Here is a 17,715-nt window from a genome sequence, read left to right as displayed (position 1 = left end):
AACCTCAACTGTTGCATAGCTAAACACTTATACTGTCCCAAAAGTGAGACCTATTGGCTATGCCAATGCTTGTTAGAGATGTGGTGGGAAGTAATATTTAGCAAATGTGTTCATCAAAATATTACCTTCCCCGCCTTTTTATGAAAAAAAAAGTGATTTTAATTTTCGGATAGGTATTGGGTCGGCTCGTGCTCGAAGCTGTGGCTACACGACACTTGGCGGGGCGTACCACAGGTCGGATCCAGCTCAGGGGAGTCTTGCCTCATCAACGCAGTACATCCAGGGGCCGGACACATCTCACCTGTTTATCTCTAAACAAAGCTGTGTGACCTAGGGCACTGGCGTGAGATCCTGAGAGGCAAGATATAAACACAGAGCATGGAGACGAGACGAGGGCAAAGGCATGGACGGTGCCCAATGAGAGAAACGCTGAGCACCCAAGACGTCTGTACTGCAGGAGGACGTGCACCGCCTCAGTGCGTCCCCATCCAGTGGTGTAACGAAACTTGAGCCACTCCCTCACCCCTCCAGATTTAATCAAGAGCTCACAGGCCGCTCAGTACTGTGCCGAGGGGGCCATCTGTAGCTTGTGGGGCCCCCACCTTTGTTACTTCACTGTCACCATCGCATACGAGGACGTCACAAACAGACAAGTATCTGCTACCCGAGGCCCAGATCACCACCAACGTACAGCGTCGTCGCACATACCACACGCATCTATAGCCTGCCGACGTCACTGTCGCCTGTGGACTTTAACTACCAGGGAGGGAGTCAGGAGGCACCACTGCACCAGGATATCTACAGATGTGAGGACACGTTCATCACACCTGGATTTCTACCCGTCTAAGGCGCCGCTGCCCAAGGTAGGTCATACATTACAAATTGTACTGGAGCAATTGTGATTGACGAAACTGGAGAAGTCACCAGTTTTATTCACTTACTGAGGTGATGGAGGTTTGTGTCCGAGTCCAGGGATTCCAGACATCGAGGGTCTCAAGCGCCATCCGATCCTTACACGTTCATGCCAAGAAAGGCTGCATGTGACTGGGAAGTCGGGATGTTTGCGCTTGGAGTGTTGCAGTCAGGAAAGTCTAAGACCCCCAGGTCACGCAGGAGTGTGCATGATCTGGTGGTCAAGAATCGGGGACTGGGAAGTTACGGATGCTTGGTCCAGGCATCAGACCCTAGGTCCAATAATGTTTGACCCTGTGAATTGGAAGGCCTCTGCTGGAGACCCCAGGGTGAAAAGGGGCGGATCTGAAATTAAGACCGTGCGTTTCGGGAATGTTGCTGGTCAATATTTCCATGTCAGGAAGGTTGGTTTGTGTGACCCAGTTGTCAAGGCTTTCTGATCATGAGCTCGTGAGGGTGGCAAGATCTGTGCCCGATACACTGAAGATCTCAGACGCTGAAGATGATAGATCGGTGCCTTAGAGCGTGAGATCCCACAGACAGGAATGCCGGAGGAGGCCAGCGAGCAGGATTGCCCACTGTTAGATTCTGCCGTAAGGTCTGTGCCTGAGGCACTGAACCCTAGAAGATCATTCATGTGTGAGACTCTGAGGCCTGTAATCTAAAAGCCAAAACCTCGGGATAAGGGGGTCGGGGACAAAGACACTAAGATCTGTGGCCAGTGCGCAGAAGTCACTTCATTGCAAAGCTACTTCCCTGCCTGGGTTAAATGGTAAGGTCGCCAGCCGTAGTGTGTCTCAAGATGTAAGGTGGGGTATACCATAACACTAAAAAGAATGCTTTTTGTTCCATTTGAAGACTGATACATAAGAGATCAGTCCTATCCGATCGTTTTCCGGCAATGGATTATATCTGGAATAACATGCTTTACTACAAGTGTGAGCGTAGTAGATTCGGGAGCACTGGGTCTAGGACAGGATGCCCATGTTAAATGTCTATACACTTACTATAGAGATCGGTTAAATTGTATTTGGTTATTCTGAAAATCTGTCACCGACTTGGGCATTGTGGTGCACTATATCTCCTGATGAGAGGAGTCGATCACAAAGAACTTAGCTAGGTATACGGTTTTCTTCCTCTATTTTCCTCTAAAGCTTTCTCTCGTTCTATTTCCATCTTTTTTTTTGCTATATATCTTTGCTTCTATTGCTGTCATGGTCCCCTGCCCTTTTAATTCTCTTTTCCTCGTGTTAATGTCATTGCCTTAAACGAATATTTTCGTTTAGCAATCGAGATCTCCATTTCTTTTTTGCTTTACATTCAGTAAATATCTTGAGGCTGTCAGTTCAAATAGCCAGAGGTCATGACAGGATAAACAGTTAAGCACTTTATTGAGACCCTTTCTGATTGTCTCCATAAGCAGAGAGATGGGTGCATTTCTAACAGCAGCTTTCCTTCAAGCGCAGCCCCTTCTGCCTGCTGAAGCCGATGTTCGCCTCTTCTGAGGTGGGCGGGGCCGCTGTGGGACCCTCTGAGACGTCCAATAGGCAAGACCTCTGGATTCTGCCCAATGGGATACCAAATATTACATCCCCGGCCCTGAACATCTCTTTCACCTGCTTTATTATGTATTCTCGAGCATGTTGGTAACATTAACTGGCCCTAGATATCACTAGAAGGCAAGCAAGAGACGGACCACGCATCACGTTTGCCCGTAAATCATAAACAACGCTATTTATAAGCCTTGGAATCCAGGGCCGGTCCTAGAAATTCTGGGGCCCCGGGCGAAAGGGAAGATGTGAGGCCCCTCTAATTTGCATGTAAAATCCAGTCGCGGCTAGCATGACTCGCGGGTGGGAGGTCTCGCAGGGGTTATTTAAAAAATTAAATAAACTTACCTTCCCAGGTCTCGTGTCATCTCTGCTCCTGACCTGCTCTCTTTCGTTCGAATAGGAAGCAGGCAGCCTCCCTTCCCAATGGCAGCATTGTGATTGGTTGGAACGCCGACCAGCCAGGGACCTATGGGGAGGCCATTTTCTCCATGTAGGGTGCATTGGCGCCTACAGGGAGAAAGGCCAGAGTGCGCATGACTGGTTAGGTCGGTCCCGGAGGGCTGACCAAACAGTCAGGGCCCTTAATAGGGGGCAAGGCACTCCTCCCCTGCCCTAAAGCAGACCTGCCTGCCCCCAACCAAACACTTCTGCTTTCTCGCAGTGTGAGTAGCAGAAACATAAAATGGTAGTTTTTGCATTTTATATTTATGCTTCTCGCTCTGCGAGAAAGCAGTGGGGTGACGCTCCTCCGCCCTAGTGGAGTCACTGAAGTATGCCCGAGCAGATGGCATTTGCGGCGGAAGTCGCTGCTGCCACGAGGCGCCCCATGCTGAATTGCCGCTCCTCTCCTTTCACAAAGTGAGCAAGTGCCTGCTGTTAAAGTAATTCAAGAATAGGTGTGTAGTAACGCCTTGAAATAGCGAAGCTACGCCCTTCAGATGTACACTAAGCAGGCCAGAGTCCCTGCCTGCATGCGCCACAGTCGGACTCAGTACTGACTCAGACTCATCTACGGCCGTGGCCCAAGACCGTAAGTACCAGGCACTGTGAGCCTGTGTGTGTTTGTAATAGACAGTGATGGTGCCAGTGCAGCGCACAATCCCATCAGGTAGCTGCAGTCGTTCCTGCCGGTGTTACTTTAAAGTTGTTACTCTGTAGAGTGACATAGGTGGATTGATCCGATCGAATGTATATATAAATGACACCTGTTCATGTTGTTGGGCCCTCTCTGACATAGGTCCGTCCCTGTTCCCAGTTGGCCCAGGTCACTCACGTGATGTCAGAGGCCCCGAGTTTGCCAGCAGGGAGGGGGGCCTACCACATAGGCTGGCAATCTGTATTTTGTTTTTCTGGTGGCCCGCCCACCCGGCAACAGTAGGAGTGTTTTGTTTGTTAGGGCTGTGTCCCACGTGGTAGAGAGGCCCTTGATAGACTGATGCTCTAAACAACAGCATCATTCATTTCAAGGGTGGAGCCAGGGAACCCCGTGCGAGTCGCCAAAGGCTGGAAGACAGGATTCTGCCGGCCTGCCCATCAACACAGATGTCCAGGCAGGTCCGTGATGTTTTCGGGCCTCAATTGGGTCTGGGTCCCACGATATTTTATGTTTTCCTCCTCTTCGTTGCTTGATTTTGCGTACTAAAAAGGGTCACTCATGGTCATTGAAATGTCACTCATAATGACACTGAATTATGAAAATTTCACACATAGCAATTTGAAACCTTGGCAGCTAAGATGGAGGCTAAGGTGTCAATTGCCCATAGCCAAAAACCTGCTCCCTCAGTGATGGCCTGGCATACTCCCACCTGCCCCCACCCACCATTGCCTGTCAGGGGAGCGGTCTGACACTTGGGGGGCTGAGGGGAGAATGACACAATACTTAGAGCAACACCTGGCCACAATTAAGGCTGATTGCCACACTTAACACCTTCGCACCGCACACAAAAGCCAGAAGTGTGATGGCCTGGGGGGCAGGAATGAAGTTGAGGCCCTTTAACAACCGGCCCACATGTCACACCCTTCAGCACCGGCCCATCGGCCAATGCTCTGCTGCTTGTCTTCGCAATCCGACCCTGTCCCCAATTACAGGTCAAAGCTGCAAATGCAGACGGGCCTCGCACTACATGTGGCTCACGGCCCTGGGGAAAAGGGGCCCCCTCCCTGGGGGTTAACAGCCATTAACCAGTGCTGCGAGGCACAGGGGAGGGGGGCCTCTTCTCCTATTCTTACACATGCTTGCGAAGCCCAGAGGAGAGGCAGCCCTTCCCAGGGCCACGCAGTGCTCACCACAGGCGCGAGGCTGGTGGGGAAACACTTTTGCGAGGCCCCCTGTTGATGGGCTGAGCTCGGGGCCCTGGGCAGCCGCCCATGCTGCCCATGCCTAGTGCCGGCCCTGTTGGAATCTGTGCAGCATCAAATATTTGTTTTGCAATGTTCTATTCCTCGGAGGAAAACTATGATTAGCGCGGGAATTCCAATTAAACGTGGTAATGCCCAATCCTAGTAAATGCAGAGCTACCGATGTAAATGTGATAGAGGTCTTATATGCAAATATTATTCATCGCACGCATCCCTCTCGGCGAATAGATCTGTGCTTGGTTTAGAGCGAGATCAGGGCTTTAAGTGGGATGACAAAACTGGGGGGGGGGTGTCTCTCAAAGAGGCGTGGCCAATGTAATTGAGGGTGTGGCTTAAAACACGTTAGCTAAAATTCTGTGCAAAGCATAGTGTGCCCTTCGACTTGTATTTTGCTGTTTCTGTCACTGCATCCGGATATTTGATACAGCAAGTAACATCATAACCATAAGTCAGGACTATTGGCTTTGTTCAATGGTTGTTAGTTACAGAAGATAAATAAGCAGCAACTATGGCTTGTATGTAATATTGAAAAAACTTTCACTTAAAGCCCTGGTCACACCGCAACAATGTTGCTACTCCGGAATTTCAAAAAGAGATGGGGAAATCCAGAGAGAAAATGGCTCTCTACAAAGGATTTCCTTTCCCCTACAAAACTTTATAAAGAAAAGAAAGAAACACTCAACTGGCATCCCTCGCCTGGCATTACGTCGTGCCACAACTTCACTAGTGAGAAGTGAGCAGTGTGAGCCCGTGCACATCGATGTGCCTGCTGTCACTGCAGTCCGCCTGTGCCAGGGCACAAAACAGAGCCCGATAGAGACCCGTTTCGAGGCCCCCTTTAAAAAACTGCTGGTGCTCAGCACCGGTGAGACCCGGCCCACTTAAACCCCTGCACGAGATGATCGCACACCGACCGCTTCCGACCGTCTAACATGATCATCTGATAGGCCCCTGTGTCAGTTTAAGGACATTGCCCACGTTTCGCTCTTGTTTGTGGTTTGCTCCCTTTTTAGGTTTCGCTTGTCGAAAGCTGCGCAAGCAGCGTTTCGCGCAGGTGAAATCTTTTGTTTTGCAGTATGTGGGCTTTGTCCCGCCTCGGTCTTCCATTGGCTAGCTCCATAAATGGAGGCTAGCCATTGGAAGAGAGAGGCGTCCGTCATTCTGCGAGGCGACTCGTGGGCGTTCCGGCGATTTTTTCTCATCCAGCCCCTTTTAGCACGTCATTGCGGCGGTGGGCGGTTCCTATTTTTTGGGGGGGGGGAAGGTTTGTTTTGGTCATTGCAGGCCGACCGCCGCCGGAAGAAGTCCAGGTGAGTGCTTTTTCTTGCCTTCTGCTTTGCCTTTCTTGCCGTTTGCCATTGTCGCCCCCCCTCCCGCTGTCCGTGCCTTTCCCGCCCCCCTCCCGCTGTCCGTGCCTTTCCCGCCCCCCCTCCCGCTGTCCGTGCCTTCCCCCCCCTCCCACTGTCCGTGCCTTTCCTGCCCCCCCTCCCGCTGTCCGTGCCTTTCCTTGTCTAAAATAAGATTCTAAATTTACTTTTGCATTACAATAAGAAGTGATCAAAGGCACACGGTGCAAGCATTTACGGTGCGAACATTTAGGTAGTTTTCAAAAGCTCGGTATCTGATCCGGGAAATGCTTACATGTGTTTAATTATTCAGACTGCGTGCTCAGATGGCTACAGTATGCAAATGAAATATGCGTCTCTGCTGGAAAAACTGGCTTGCACAACCCTGCATGATCCAGAATTACATGCAGCGTGATGCAGAAGCAAAGGATATTTCAATTTATTTTTAGGTAAAAGGAGGCTATTTTTTTCAATGGTCAGCGCCGGTGAGAGAGAATTCCTCTTAGCAGGATGAAGGTTTCCCCAGCATCCGAGCAGCTGTGTCTGTGTAGGCCTGTCTAGTCTGTCCTTCCCTTGCGTGCCCTTCCACTGCCCGCTCCAAGCACTTTAAGCGGTCTCCACTCGCCCCTCTTTTCTATCAGTGCTATTTCTTGTGCGTGAGACACTACACTTGTATCCCTAATGTGCTTGGTCTTCAGCTTTGCCCTCTCTTTCGGAATTCCCTCCTCTGAATCGCCCCCCCCTCACCTCCCCCCTCTGTTTCTGCCCAAGGCCTTTTTGAAATCATTCCGATTGATAGAAAGCCAAGAGGCCCTCCGAGATGAATACATTATTCAAATTAAGAGCTGACCTTTCCCACGGAGTGTCTCGTGACCTGTGAAATATTTCTACCTGCTGCAGGGGATTGCTGTGGGGTGGGGGTGGTGGCCTCGGAGGTTGGGCCCGTTTTTCCTGTCGTCCTTTGGCCCGGGGGAGATTGTTGGCGCCTCGGCCAGGAGCCGGAGGGCACTCTGCTGGGTGCTGGCTGGCACGCCACTAATTCAGGGCACTCTGCTTGCCCTTGGGCTAGCCTCGGATTCTGGCTTCAGTTGAGCATACAAATTCACCAAGCCTGGGAAATCCTTGCTGGAAGGAAACAGCTTACCTGGAGATGTGCACGTAAAATCGTGGGTTATGAAGCTGAGTGGAACAATGCAAGCGCTGCACAAATCTATCTGCAAGCAGCAAATCACAGATTTAAATCTCAAGGTAGTAGGGGGGTAAGGCAGCAGCTTTGGGGGTGCGGGGGCACTACGTGAAAATGTCGGACTAGGACTGGCCAGGAACCCAGAGTTTAGGCAGCTCTGGCTGTTACGCCACATCATCTCCCCTGTATGATTTGTGCCGGGGGACACAGGCATCTGCTGGTCAGTAATGCCCTCCAGCTTTAAGAGAGAGGCTTATCGGGACAAACAGAAGGGTCTTCTTCGGAGAAAGGTGATGGTACAGCCATTTAATGGGAACGACGTGGGCAAAATCAAACGACCAGGGCAGCCTTACAGCCTGAGACCAAAGACAGAGCTGGACACCAAGTAGGATTCTGTTTCAGAAGATATTTTAACCATTCTTAAAACGGTCTGCCCAATGCTCCAAGTCTTTTCAATTGTAAACCCTATAACATGACTATGTTGTGCAAATATGTGGCATTGTTTTATCAATTTTGAGGCTGTAAGTGTATATGCAACTCCAGTTTTACAAGCCATTGCATTTACGCAAGTTTGAGCTATTGCCAATGTAAAATGACAATGCCATTTCTTTATCTGTTTTCAAAACCAACACATAAATACAAATTTTGTCATTTACAATGCCAATAGCTCTAACTTTTCCAAAGGCGAAACCGTTGCATTGTAAATGCTTGTTAGAGATGTGGTGGGAAGTAATATTTAGCTTCACTTACGTGGAATCAAAATGTGTTCATCAAAATATTACCTTCCCCGCCTTTTTATAAAAAAAATAGTGATTTTAATTTTCGGATAGGTATTGGGTCGGCTCGTGCTCGAAGCTGTGCCTACACGACACTTGGCGGGGGGTACCACAGGTCGGATCCAGCTCAGGGGAGTCTTGCCTCATCAACGCAGATCATCCAGTGGCCGGACAAGGTATAGGGTGCACAGGGTCCAGAGTGACAGTGAGTGCAGAGTAATTGCGAGTGACAGTGAGTGCAGAGTGAGTGCGAGAGCGACAGTGAGTGCAGAGTGAGTGTGAGTGCAGACTGAGTGCAGAGTGAGTGTGTGCAGAGTGAGTGCGAGAGCGACAGTGAGTGCAGAGTGAGTGCAAGAGTGACAGTGAATGCAGAGTAAGTGCGAGAGTGACAGTGAGTGCAGAGTGAGTGCGAGAGTGACAGTGAGTACAGAGTGCGAGAGTGACAGTGAGAGTGCAGAGTGACAGTGAGTGCAGAGTGAGTGCAGAGTGAGTGCAGAGTGACAGTGAGTACGAGAGTGACTGAGTGCGAGAGTGACAGTGAGTGCAGAGTGAGTGCGAGAGTGACTGAGTGCAGAGTGAGTGTGAAAGTGACAGTGAGTGCAGAGTAGAGTGAGTGCGAGTGACAATGAGTGCAGAGTGAGTGCGAGAGCGACAGTGAGTGCAGAGTGAGTATGAGTGCAGAGTGAGTATGAGTGCAGAGTGAGTGTGAGAGCGACAGTGAGTGCAGAGTGAGTGCGAGAGTGACAGTGAGTGCAGAGTAAGTGCAAGAGTTACCGTGAGTGCAGAGTGAGTGCAAGAGTGACAGTGAGTGCAGAGTGCGAGAGTGACAGTGAGTGCAGAGTGAGTGCAGAGTGAGTGCGAGAGTGACTGAGTGCAGAGTGAGTGCCAGAGTGACAGTGAGTGCAGAGTCAGTGCAGAGTCAGTGCGAGAGTGAGTGTGAGTGCAGAGTGAGTGTGAGGGCAGAGTGAGAGTGAGTGTGAGTGCAGAGTGAGTGCGAGAGTGACTGTGAGTGCAGAGTGAGTGCGAGAGTGACTGTGAGTGCAGAGTGAGTGCAGAGTGAGTGCAGAGTGCAGAGTGAGTGCAGAGTGAGTGCAGAGTGACAGTGAGTGCAGAGTGAGTGCAAGAGTGACTGTGAGTGCAAGTTCAAGTTCAAGTTCAAGTTCAGAAATTTGTATAGCGCACTACTCACCCAGAGGGTCTCAAGGCGCTTGGGGGAGGGGGGGTACTTTACTTATCGAATATCCAAGTTTTTAGCTGCTTTCTGAAGGAGAGGTGGTTCTGTACAAGGCGGAGGTTGGTGGGGAGAGAATTCCAGGTTTTGGCCGCTAAGTAGGAGAAGGATCTTCCCCCCATGGTGGATCCATGGATGCACGGAATTGCGGCGAGGGCTTGATTGGACGATCGTAGTTGGCGGGTGGGGGTGTAGAAGGACAGTCGCGTGTTGAGGCATTCGGGTCCTAGGTCGTAGAGGGCTTTGTGTGCGTGGGTGAGGAGACGGAACGTTATTCTTTTGTTGACAGGGAGCCAATGGAGGTCTTTCAGGTGACCGGAAATGTGAGCTTGACGGGGGATGTCCAGTATGAGTCTAGCTGAGGCGTTTTGGATGCGTTGGAGTTTTTTCTGTAGTTTTGCTGTGGTTCCGGCGTAAAGGGTGTTTCCGTAATCCAGACGGCTTGTGACCAGTGCATGGGTGACCGTCTTTCTCGTTTCGGTGGGGATCCAGCTGAAGATTTTTTTGAGCATGTGTAGGATGTTGAAGCATGAAGATGAGACGGCGTTGACTTGTCTGGTCATCGAGAGGGAGGAGTCCAGGATGAAGCCCAGGTTACGTGCGTGGTCCGTAGGTATGGGTGCGGTTCCCAGGGCCGGTGGCCACCATGAGTCGTCCCAGGCAGAGGGGGATGATCCTAAGATGAGGACTTCTGTTTTGTCCGAGTTCAGTTTTAAACGGCTGTTCTTCATCCACTCGGCTACTTCTTTCATTCCTTCGTGTAAGTTGGTTTTGGCGGTGTTTGGGTCTTTGGTGAAGGAGAGGATCAGCTGGGTGTCGTCTGCGTAGGAGATGATGTTGAGGTTGTGTTGGCGCGCTATGGATGCGAGGGGACTCATGTATACGTTGAAGAGGGTGGGACTGAATGATGATCCTTGTGGTACGCCGCAGATGACTTCGGTGGCCTCTGATCTAAAAGGGGGAAGGCGGACTCTCTGGGTTCTTCCGGTGAGGAACGAGATGATCCAGTCCAATGCTTTTCCTTGTATTCCGATGTTGCTTAGGCGTTGTATGACGGTGCTATGACAGACTGTGTCGAAGGCTGCGGAGAGGTCAAGTAGGATGAGGGCAGCTGTTTCTCCGTTGTCCAGTAGAGTACGAATGTCGTCTGTTGCTGCGATGAGGGCGGTTTCGGTGCTGTGTTTGGCTTGGAAACCGGACTGTGAGGGGTCGAGGGAGTTGTTGGATTCGAGGAAGGCGGCGAGCTGACTGTTGACGGCTTTCTCAATAACTTTGGCGGGGAATGGGAGGAGCGATATGGGGCGGTAGTTCTTAAGTTCAGTGGGGTCTGCTGTGGGCTTCTTCAGAAGGGCGCTGAGTTCGGCGTGCTTCTAGCTTTCCGGGAAGGTGGCGGAGTTGAGGGAGCAGTTAATGACGTCTCGGAGATGGGGTGCGATGATGGAGTCTGCTTTGTTGAAAATGTGGTGGGGGCATGGGTCGGTTGGAGATCCTGAGTGGATGGAGTTCATCAGGCGGGTGGTGTCTTCAGTGGTGATTGGGTTCCAGGCGCAAAGGTTGTTAGAGGGGGGTTTGAGTTCGGAGGTGGGTGGAGTGGACTGGTCTCCGGACTGGTTCTCAAAGCTGTTATGTATGTCGGCAATTTTGTTGTAGAAGAAAGAGGCTAGGGAGTCGCAGAGGACATGGGAGGGAGTGATGTCGGTGCCGGCGGTGGGGTTGGGAAATTCTTTGACGATGTTGATTAGTTCTTTGCTGTTGTGGGCGTTGTTGTCAAATCGATCCTTGAATGCTGATTTCTTGGTGGATCGGATCAGTTGGTGGTGTTTGCGGGTGGCGTTCTTGAAGGTGGTCAGGTTGTCAGTGGTTGGGTTTTTTCTCCAGGCTTTCTCGAGGGTGCGACATAACTTCTTGGATTTTTTAAGGTCATCGTTGAACCAGGGGGCTTTTTTGCTACCTTGCTTGATTTGATGGTTTTTCAAGGGTGCTAGTTCGTCGGCGCTGTGGGTGATCCATTGTGTGAGGTTGGTGGCTGCTTGGTTTGGGTCCGATGTTTTGGCAGGAGGGTTTTGGTGAAGCGATGTGAAGAGCTGATCTGTAGTAATTTTGTTCCAGTTTCTTCGGGGAATAGGTTGTGGGGGGTTGTGGGTAGCGGTCTTTTTGTAGTTGAAGTGAACGCAGCTGTGGTCCGTCCAGTGGAGAGCTGTGGTGTGATTGAAGGAGATGTGCTTGCTGGAGGTGAATATTGGGTTGAGCGTGTGTCCGGCATAATTGGTGGGGGTATTGACAAGTTGTTCGAATCCGAGGTTGGCTAGGTTGTCTAGAAGGGTGGAGGTGTTGCAGTCGTTTTTCTTTTCCAGGTGGTAGTTGAGGTCTCCCAGTAGAATGTAATCCTCGGAGGGGAGGGCGTGTGGGCTGATGAAGTCAGTGATGTCTTCGCTGAATTGTGTGCGGGGTCCTGGTGGTCTGTAAATGAGGGTGCCTCTGAGTGTGGTATTGGGGTTGATGTGAATCTGGAAGTGAAGGTGTTCGGCGGTAGAGAGGTGGTCGTCGAAACTGGTAGTGATGCGGATGGTGTTCTTATGGACGATGGCGATGCCTCCTCCTGTTTGGTTGGTTCGGTCCTTACGGATGATCTTGTAGCCATCCGGGATGGCTATGGCGATGTGGGGCGCTGATGACGCGTTCATCCAGGTTTCTGTAAGGAAGGCGATGTCCGGCGATGTAATGTCGAGTAGGTTCCAGAGTTCGATGGCATGTCTGTGGACCGAGCGGGTGTTGAGCAGGATGCATTTCAGGTGATTAATGTCAGGGCTCTGTTTTGAGTTTGTGGATTTGGTGTTGGTCCAGATGCAGTCGAACTTGCAGGAGTGGCAGGTGAAGGGTCCGTGGGTGTGTCCTGGGGCGGCCTGGTAGCATTTAGGTGGTCGGCCGGGGTTGAGGGCTGAGAGGGTTGAGGCGTCGTAAGTTATGCGGGCGGAGTGAGTTTTGCGGGGGCCAGGGGGTCGGGCGCTGGGCGCGGTCCAGGCGCGGACGGGCGTAGACGGGCTTACCTTTGGCGCACCTTTGGAGCGCATGGGGCGCAACCGCTGCGCGTGAACGCTGCACGCAAAAGCATCTGTCATAAGTGGAGAGTGGAGGGGGGAGGGGCGAGGGAGGAGCAGCTGGGAGGCGGGAGCGGGGTGGAGAGGACGGGCTCAAAGGCACAACAACAACAAAATGGCTGCAAAAGCGAAACCGGAACAGGTTGGGGCACAGATAGGAGTTACGCTGTGGGCAGAGGTACTGGCACAATCAGGCGGTATGAATTACACTCAATCAGTCAATGCGAGCGCAACGCTACAATCTGGCTACACACTCTAAAGGCAAAGCAGGCAATTAATACAATGGTAAATACAACTAGAGAGGCAGTGCGATATAAATGCAGCAAAGCAATGCGAGCAGCAGTGCAGAGTGACTGTGAGTGCAGAGTGAGTGCAGAGTGAGTGCAAGAGTGACAGTGAGTGCAGAGTGAGTGCAAGAGTGACAGTGAGTGCAGAGTGAGTGCGAGAGTGACTGTGAGTGCAGAGTGAGTGCCAGAGTGACTGTGAGTGCAGAGTGAGTGCCAGAGTGACAGTGAGTGCAGAGTCACAGTGAGTGCAGAGTGACAGTGAGTGCAGGGTGAGTGCAGAGTGACAGTGAGTGCAGAGTGAGTGCAGAGTGACAGTGAGTGCAGAGTGAGTGCGAGAGTGACTGTGAGTGCAGAGTGAGTGCCAGAGTGACTGTGAGTGCAGAGTGACTGTGAGTGCAGAGTGAGTGCCAGAGTGACTGTGAGTGCAGAGTGAGTGCAGAGTGAGTGCGAGAGTGACTGTGAGTGCAGAGTGAGTGCGAGAGTGACTGTGAGTGCAGAGTGAGTGCGAGAGTGACTGTGAGTGCAGAGTGAGTGCAGAGTGAGAGTGAGTGCAGAGTGAGAGGGAGTGCAGAGAGAGCAGGGTATGCTTGTGCGCCTACACGGTGCACTGACACACAGGAGCTAAAACAAAGAACAGCTGAACACATGTCTTGGGAGCTTCATGGAGGCAGCCGGCCCTCTGTGAGGGGAGCAGCAAGGAGGGGACGCCCCAACCAATCAAGCGCAACTACTCACAACCTACTGTACGATTACAACACAGGCCAAAGGGCAGAGCTAGGTCTTTTCGCATTACGTAGGGTGAGCAGTGTGTGAGCGTGCAGGGTGAACAGTGTGTGAGCGTGCAGGCTGAGTAGTGTGTGAGCATGCAGGGTGAACAGTGTGAGTATGCAGGGTGAGCAGTGTGTGAGCGTGCAGGGTTAACAGTGTGAGTGTGTGTAGGGTGAGCATTGTGAGTGTGTAGGGTGAGCATTGTGGGTGTGTAGGGTGAGCAGTGTGTGAGTGTGTAGAGTGAGCAGTGTGTGAGTGTGCAGGGTGAGCAGTGTGTGAGTGTGCAGGGTGAGCAGTGTGTGCAGGGTGAGCAGTGTGAGTGTGTGGTGAACAGTGTGAGTGTCTAGAGTGAACAGTGTGTGAGTGTGCAGGGTGAACATTGGGTGAGTGTGTAGGGTGAACAGTGTGTGAGTGTGCAGGGTATGAAAACTCGAACTAAGTCCACCACACACACACACATAAAACCACACACATAAGACCACACACATAAGACCCCACACATAAGACCCCACAAACTCACCACCACACACTCAGTGCAAACTTACACACACTCACCACCACACACAACCACACGCAACCACACACGCAAGCACACACACACACAACCACACCGTCAGTGCAAACTTTCACCAGATACAGACACCATAAGTCGTCTGTGCAGGCTTCCACCAGGCACACACCACCAGACATCAGTGCATGCTTTCACCAGGCACACACACCACCAGCCGTCAGTGCACGCTTTCACCAGGCACACACACCACCAGCCGTCAGTGCACACTTTAACCAGGCACACACACCACCAGCTGTCAGTGCACGCTTTTACCAGGTACACACACCACCAGCCGTCAGTGCAAGCTTCCACCAGGCACACACACCTCCAGCCGGCAGTGCACGCTTCCACCAGGCACACACACCACCAGCGATCAGTGCACACATCAATTGTTAACGCATCCACAATTAACTATTGTAGCAATCGCAGTATGGTGCACTTTACTTTTAAACATATTCATCTAAAGCGCAGCATGCCACTATTGCTACAATTCCAATCCAACCCACATAATTCCACTACACACCACATGCATACACTCCATAACACATGGCTAAAAGACATTGCCATTTACAATGCCATTAGCTCAAACTCAAATAAATCAGAGACCTATTGCATTTCCAATGCTTGTTTGTTAAATGATCTGTCTAGTCTGGCAATGCTAAAATTGCGGGGGACTAAGAGGTCGAGGCATGGGGATGATGCATCATTGAGCCATGATTCAGTTAGGATGGCTAGGTCGGTGTTATTGTTCAAAATGAGAGCAGCGACATCGGGGGCATGCTTTACTGCCGACCGGCAGTTGATTAAGAGACCCGTCAGACAAGGGAGGTGGTAGAGGGAGTCGGGGCAGTCAGGGGTACGGGTGCAAGGTTGCTTCTGATCGCTCTTCTATTGCAGAGGGGGGCCAGTCTGTGTGGGTCGATAGCGACCATGCAGATGGCGTGTGAGGCACTCATGTCTGGTGGGCAGGGAGGGATAGGGGCTGGATTGAGGTCTTTGAGAATATCCTGGATTTCCTTTTCAGTGAGGTCTGGGGAATCGGTGGTGACAGGGCAAAAGTTGTAGGAGCGGGCGAGGTCAAGGATTTCCTCTTCAGATAGACAGCTAGTGTGCTTGCGAGGCCTTAGATGCCTTAAGGCTGTTGGTAGCGGGAATTTGTGAAGTTCTGGGATGGGAGGGGGAGACAGCTGAGGCATGAGGTTTGCGAAGGAATATTCGGCGAGGTGGAGGAGGTTTGTTAGGTCGAGGATAGAGGAGTGGAAGCTCTGAATTATTTTGGAGGCTTTGGAGTGCAGAGAGCGAATATATGTGGAGGGGGGTAAGAGGGTTGGGGTGGATTGTGCTAGGAGTTATGGTGGATTGGGTGGTAGGGTGGACAAAAGCCTGCAGGGAAGACGAAATGCAGGGTCACGGTGCCAGGGGTTGCAGGCACCAGCAATCATGCTCCAGGTAGGACTGAAACAGGCAGCAACGGGAGATTAGCGCCGGCAGTCAGAGCATCGGTCAGAGCATCGGTGCCCTCTGTCGGGCAGCAGGGCTCAGAAGAGGTCTGAGGGGAGGTAGCACCTGCGGCTTAAGCAAGAGTCCGGAAGCAAATGGGACCAGTCACGACAGCCCCGCAGCAGCAATCAGACGAATGTGCACGGGAGATGACGGACACGGAGTCCAGGTGCGGGCGCCATGCGACGGCCAGGACTACATAGATGGGGATCAACGGCAGCAGGCGGGAGCTCGGCATCGTCTCACCTCGGCAGACTGGGAGGGATATCCCTGGGTTGTAGGAGGGGATTTTAACGCAGTGCTAAATATGGATCTTGACTGTTCACACCCACCAATATCAGGGACTATCAGTAAGAAACAAGCTGAAGCATTGAACTGCTGGGCGACAGGATGGGTACTTGGAGATGCCTGGCGGGTAAACAGCCCAACACACAGGGAGTACTCATTTTATTCCCCACCACATATGTAACATACACGCATTGACAGGGTGTTTTGCTCTATGCCGTTACTAGCACACATTACCCATACTACTTATCTTGGGAAGACACTGTTGAATCATAGTCCCCTAGAGATGGTGCTTAAATGGGGCAGGATCCCGACCGGTGCCGACATGAAAGCTGCGGCCCCTCACCTTGGAAGACCCGGTGTTCCGTACTACCCTCTCAACCGCCATATCAAATCTCAGCAAGTAGAATGGGAGGCCTTCAAGACTGCTCAGGTGGGGGCCCATGCTACTGTGACCAGAGAGCTCTGGAGCTAGAAGACCGACTAGGGGACTCAAACGGGCCGTGGTAGCGGATGACGCAAACAAGGTGGCATTGCAGGAAGCACATATACAATATGCGGAACTCTTAGAGCAGTTGAGAACTGATTATCGCACCTACATGTAGAAACAGCAAGCAGAGGCGGATAAGGTGGGTGCCCTCCTAGCGAGGATTATACGGGATACGCCGACCACTGCCCCTATACATGAGGGTGACTCACTGGAGGGAACCACAGTAAAATAGGCATTAATTCTGCATTTAGGGAATACGATGAGGAACTATACGCACCACCTGAGGAGCTGATCAGCTTTCTTGACGTACTGGAGTTCCCCCAGCTCCTGGACGCCCCAAAAAATTGGCAGCACCAAAGACAAAAGCCGAAATACGTGCAGTGATAAAAAAACCTTCCACAAAACAAAACCCCTGGGCTTGACGGCCTACCTGTGGAATTTTACAAGCATTCTCGGCGCAGCTGGTCTCCTACCTAGAAAAATTGTACCATACTGCTCTAGAGACAGGTTTCCTGCCCCCCACCACAAGACAGGCATTGGTTGCATCCCTTCAGAAACCAGGCAGAGATTCATCAGACATGTTGGGATACCGCCCCCTTTCTTTATTAAACACAGACTATAAGATCCTTAGTAAAATTCTGGCCCGTTGATTGCTTAGCTATTTACCGAAGTAGATACACCTAGATCAGTGCGGCTTCATCCCTGATAGGAGTACCTCCCTTAACACTAGACACCTGCACCAGATCACCAGATACTCAGCTCGGTGCCGATGGACGATATCAAGGCGGGTTGCATTTCATTCGACCTGTGACAGGCGTTCGATACTCTGCACTGGGGCTATATGCTATGGGCCCTTTCGCTATTCGGAATACCTATTGAATATGTGAACTGGGTCCGGCTGCTGTACACGGGTCCCACAAAGCAAACACAAGGAGATGATGGACGGAGCGCTGAAACCTTTCACTCACCTCCAGTCACATATCTAGATTGAATCCTTCATCATTCTTTAGTTCACTTTGCAACCTCAGTTCAGACCCAGCAATATGCAAATCAGTCTTGACCCTATGCCTCATGGGAACAGTCCAGCCCGAACTGCCAAGCCAGGTCTTCCCTGATCTGAAACAAGCATTCCGGGACCTGTTTCTGCGTAACACCCTTCATCAGCCAAACTAGCTTGAATTCAGTGGCAAAGTGATCAAGGGACCCATGTCTGGACATACCCTACCAACTTAGGGTGAACAAAGCAAACACAAGGAGATGATGAACAGAGCGCTGAAACTTTTCAGACACTCATCCCCTTTCATGGAAGAACATTGGCTAGAAGATTGCCACAGGGTGCTGCTGTTTTTTCCAAGACATGTGCTGCTGAAACAAA

At 51.3% G+C, this 17,715-nt stretch overlaps 1 protein-coding gene across 1 annotated transcript in view; it reads left to right on the top strand.

The window, feature by feature from the left end:
* The first annotated feature begins 444 nt into the window (after positions 1 to 444).
* The window catches only part of LOC147705743 (large neutral amino acids transporter small subunit 4-like), a 256,994-nt gene continuing 239,723 nt past the window's right edge, over positions 445 to 17,715 (top strand). The window contains exon 1 of the mRNA XM_086928976.1: positions 445 to 863. The gene's annotated coding sequence lies outside the window, so the exon portion shown is untranslated. The remainder of the gene's footprint in view (positions 864 to 17,715) is intronic.

This window comes from Lissotriton vulgaris, chromosome 7 (assembly GCF_964263255.1).
Source record: "Lissotriton vulgaris chromosome 7, aLisVul1.2, whole genome shotgun sequence".
Lineage (NCBI taxonomy): Eukaryota > Metazoa > Chordata > Amphibia > Caudata > Salamandridae > Lissotriton > Lissotriton vulgaris.
The sequence above is the reverse complement of the archived record's forward strand: the minus strand, read 5'-3'. Positions and strand labels throughout refer to the sequence as shown.